This window comes from Chrysemys picta, chromosome 3, assembly GCF_011386835.1.
Source record: "Chrysemys picta bellii isolate R12L10 chromosome 3, ASM1138683v2, whole genome shotgun sequence".
In the NCBI taxonomy this organism is placed as follows: Eukaryota; Metazoa; Chordata; order Testudines; family Emydidae; genus Chrysemys; species Chrysemys picta.
In genome coordinates, this window is record NC_088793.1 from 13,602,843 (window position 1) to 13,607,297 (window position 4,455).

The window sequence follows — 4,455 nt, forward strand, 5'->3', positions numbered from 1 at the left end:
TTCCCGAATGCAGGGAGTTGTCAACTGTATTTCCTGAAATCCTCCAGGAATTATTATGGTGCTGTACAAATAAATATCTTTATAATTAACAGATTGCACCAAACACCTTGTAAATGTCACTTGTAGCAAAACAAGGTTTCGACAGATCAGCATTTCACAATCCCCAGCACCCTATAAATTGAAAGAGTTTCCCTCTCCTGTCTATCTTGGAGTCTCTTCTGCCAAGTGATATTCAGTTCCTGGCCAAACTACAGCCATGAAGATACTTTATCTTCTTTTTGCTCTCTTCTTCTTGGTGGCACAAAGTAGTGCTCAAGGTAAGGTTTTCATGAAATGTGGGGAGTCTATGGAAAGATATTTGTGAGCATGTACTAAGTTTGACTAAAACTTTGTGTCATTTTTTCCCAAAATATTTTCTAAAGAGATATGGTGCTTACATGGCTTGCAGTAGATACTTCACATTTGGCTGTGAAATAGTCCTGCAGTCAAAAAAGTGCCTTTGCTGTGCCGATGAAAATCCATTCAGATGTGGTGGATCTATGATCTGGAAAAATATCCCCACATTCAATCTAATGGGGTTCCTTCGGGACTGGTTCTTGGTCCTCCAGTATATATCATTTTTATCAGTGACCTGGAAGAAAACATAAACTCTCTGATAAAGTTTGCGGATGACATAGAAACTGGGAGAGTGGTAAATATTGAAGAGGACAGATCACTGATACAGAGTGATGTGGATCGCTTGGTAAACAGGGTGCAGGCAAAAAATATTCATTTTAATAAGGCTTAATATAAATGTCCACATCAAAGAACAAAGCGTGTAGGCCTTACTTGCAGGATGGGGGCCTCTATCCTTGGAAGCCGTGACTCGGAAAAGGATTTGGGAGAAAATGCTGGATAATGAGTTGAACATGAGCTCCCAGTGCGACTCTGTGGCCAAAGGGGCAAATGTGAACTTTGGTTGCCTAAACAGGGGAATCTCAAGTAGGAGTAGAGAGGGTATTTTACCTCTGTATTAGGCACAGGTATGATCACTGATGGGACAACTGGGTCTCGTTTTGGTGTCCACAAGTAAAGAAGGATGCATGTGGACACTATCTAAAGGACATATTGGTGGCAATGCTCTCAATCAAATTTAGCCCAGCCATCCCTCCAACATTTTGGGTACCTTCCACAAATTTCCCCTTTCATTTCCTCCCCCCCATCAAGGTAGCCCTGAGGCCAAGCAGAACTGAACATCTGTGTGGGACACATTCAAGATGTGTCCTCTTTCTTTCACCTAACCAGATGAAAATATACCTTGTTCTAGGGGATGAGGATCCAGGTTAGGAAACAAGAGACCATGGATTAGATTCTAACTACTTCTGCTCACTAGTGTTAATTATTCAGAGCTTTCATATCCCTTATTACTAATTGATGTCTCACACTCAAATGGGAGAGTACACAGTCTGGGACTAAAATCTTAATCTTTAAAGTGGCAGGTCATTATCTCAATGCCCTAGCTACACTGTCCCCCAGACCTAATCTGTCATATTTTTGGTGCTTGGCTTCAATATTGGAGATGCCATTATGTCAAGTTGAAGAAGGTTCTGCAGCAATGACAATACCTCTGCATTATTTATTTATTTATTTATTTATTGATGGACTGGTACCCGTTGTGCCAGGCTCTATGCTAATGATCAACAGAGGCAAACTCCCTGCACCAAAGAATTTACTGCGCAGGACACCCAGACTCTGTTTTAATGTTCTGCAGTGTGCCGCCAAGAAGCCAGTGCATCTGGTTCATGAATTCACTCTGTTCTCTTCTTAGTTCTCTGAATATGCAGAGAACTACAGCCGTTGAAGTACTGTTACAGATCTAGTAAAATGGTGTACAGGAGGATAATTGGGCTGATGTATCGAGGTCTCAGTGAATGGGAAATTCACTGAATGAAAAATGCCCATTATAGCAATCACAATTCTTTTATCCTGCTGTGCGAATGAAAATCAAGCCTCTTTTTTTATTAATTTTTGTGCAGCTTATGACCGGGGTATCATTGGAACTGCGGCATGTTTCGCTCGCGGGGGTGGATGCTACATTTTCCGATGTCCTCGCGGGACTAGGCGCATTGGACGTTGCACTAGGATTAATCCTTGCTGTAGACGGAGGGTAAGTTTAGGATTCTACTAAGGAGACATTACTGTGTGAATAGAACTATTTGTTTCTCTCCTTCATATATGTGAGCTGTCTAATGCTCTTGGAGGCTTGGCACACAAGGCACAGACCAGAGGCAGAGGCCAAAGGAGGCTCCTGTGGCTACCCTGATTCTGGACTGTCTGGGGGCTGGATTGACCCTTGTAGACTTCTCTTACTTGCTTATGCTTAACTCTTCTGCCTGTGGCCAGTCCTGTAGTAGCGGCATAATGCTCATTGCTATAGAGATTGCCCTCCTGAGACCTGAGAGCCCCTAGCACCATGTCCAGCACCACCCCTAAGACAGTGCTTGCAAGGAGGACAGCATAGGGCCAGTTACATCAGCCATGTTTTGTTCAAAGATTAGGATAACTCTCCTCCAACCGCTTTTACGGCCCCTGTATGTCACCAGAGCATCATAATACGGACAAGGACTGCAGCCAGACTCACCGCATATGACTGCATTATTGTTTCATTTTAGAAGAGAGAAAACAACAGGGATGAATAAAAGTAAAGTCTCCAGGAAACAGCCTGCATCATTCTGCAGCGACGGTTTGCCATAGCGCACTATACAATGTTTGAACCTATTACACACCAAGTAATATAACTAACCACGCATTGGTTTCTGATTGAGGCTTATACTTGGTGAAGCTAGAGAATTTAGACTGGAAATAAGGCTAAAATTATTAACAGTGATGATAATTTACCATTTGAAAAATTTGCCAAGGAGTGTATTGCATTCTCTGTCAGTGACAATTTTTAAATCAAAACTGGATGATTTACTAAAAAAAAAAAATACTCTAGAAATTATTTTGGGGAAGCTCTATGGCCTGCATTATACAGGAGGTCAGACTACATGATCACAATGGTCCCCTTCTGCCCTTGGAATATATGAATCTTGGAAAACGAAAGTGCACTACATGAGTACATTAAACAGCTGTTCAAGCGACAGTTTAACCATGAAGGTTCCCACAGTAAAGTTAATTTGGGTGCAGGGCTGGCTCTAGACCAAATGGTGCCCCCGGCAAGGAGCATTTCGATACCACCCCTTCTCATTTGTTAAACTTCTTAACACTTAATATTTTATTGCATTTGTAGTCCTTTTCAAGACATTGATTCATGGTTTGCATGCACGATTTATTCCTCTCATATAAGACAATAGATTTATACTCTAGGATTTGTCAAATATTTTATTCCAAACATTCTATTTTCTCTTTTGTGGCTAACACCAAAAACAGCACCCTGAGCCTCGTGCCCGCCAAGTCCAGCACCCCAGGTGGTCACCTGGGCCCAGAGGTGCCAACTTCTGATTTCACGGGGGCTGCTCGATGCCCTCTCTGCCCTGCATCTTCCCGCCTCATTCCCCCCTCCTCCCCTGAGCATGCCCTGCCCTTGGTCTGCCTCTTCCTGCCCCTGCTCTTCCCATCCCAACACCTCCTGCCCACTGCTGAACAGTTGAATCCCCTGCTCTGCAGTTAACCAAGAATATTTGCACTCACAATTCAGTGAGGGGGAAATTCCTGCTCTGCCTTTGATTTGAAAGTAACAATGCCCTTATTTGAATGGATATAAACACAGAATCTGAATGTTTCTTTTCTTTTTGATTTATGAAAAGTGAGTGATGGCATCAGAGATCGTCAGTCCAGGACCTCTGAAAATCTGGCAGACGACGCCTTGCTGCTAAAATCGTTGGATCCTTTTCATCTGGGCTGTAAAGAATCTTGTGAGCTGGAAAAAATCCACAGAGGAGCCCTTGTATTACCCATAATAGCTTGTTCTTCTCCTTTTAATAAAAGTAACTTGTTGTGGTGGTGTATTGCAAACACGTGTGAGAGTCTTTTGATTGGTGCACGGGGGCTCTTTTGCTATTTCTTTTCAATGAAAATCCCTTTCGGTTTCCTTTTTAAAATTATAAATATAGAAAAGACAAGGCCCTTATCATATATTAAATGCACTTGGGGATGTTCCTAGATCAGGGAAAATATATATTTGTATGTTTCAGTGAGTGCATATGAATAAATTCTTTCCTGTTCCTTACACCTTATACCATTCTGTTTGGCTTATGTTATTTTCAGAGAAGTTGGGTCTAGTCACATTTTACCACCGACCTTGGTACCCCAAAACACCTCCATCCGCCTTCTGTTCCCCTCTGCTATGAAACTGTCCCACTGCCAGGTCCTCTTTTCTTGTGCCAGAGCTTCCAGACATGGCTATGTATAGCAAGTTCTCTTGCAAGAATGGAAATGACAGCAGAAAGCCTCCATATATTTAAATGTGCACGGGGA

At 42.4% G+C, this 4,455-nt stretch overlaps 1 long non-coding RNA gene across 1 annotated transcript; it reads left to right on the plus strand.

The window, feature by feature from the left end:
• Positions 1-215: 215 nt before the first annotated feature.
• LOC135982009 (uncharacterized) lies at positions 216-4,013 on the plus strand. The gene is made up of 3 exons (XR_010599208.1): positions 216-317; positions 2,016-2,146; positions 3,786-4,013. It is a non-coding gene; the product is annotated as an uncharacterized LOC135982009 (long non-coding RNA).
• Positions 4,014-4,455: the final 442 nt, after the last annotated feature.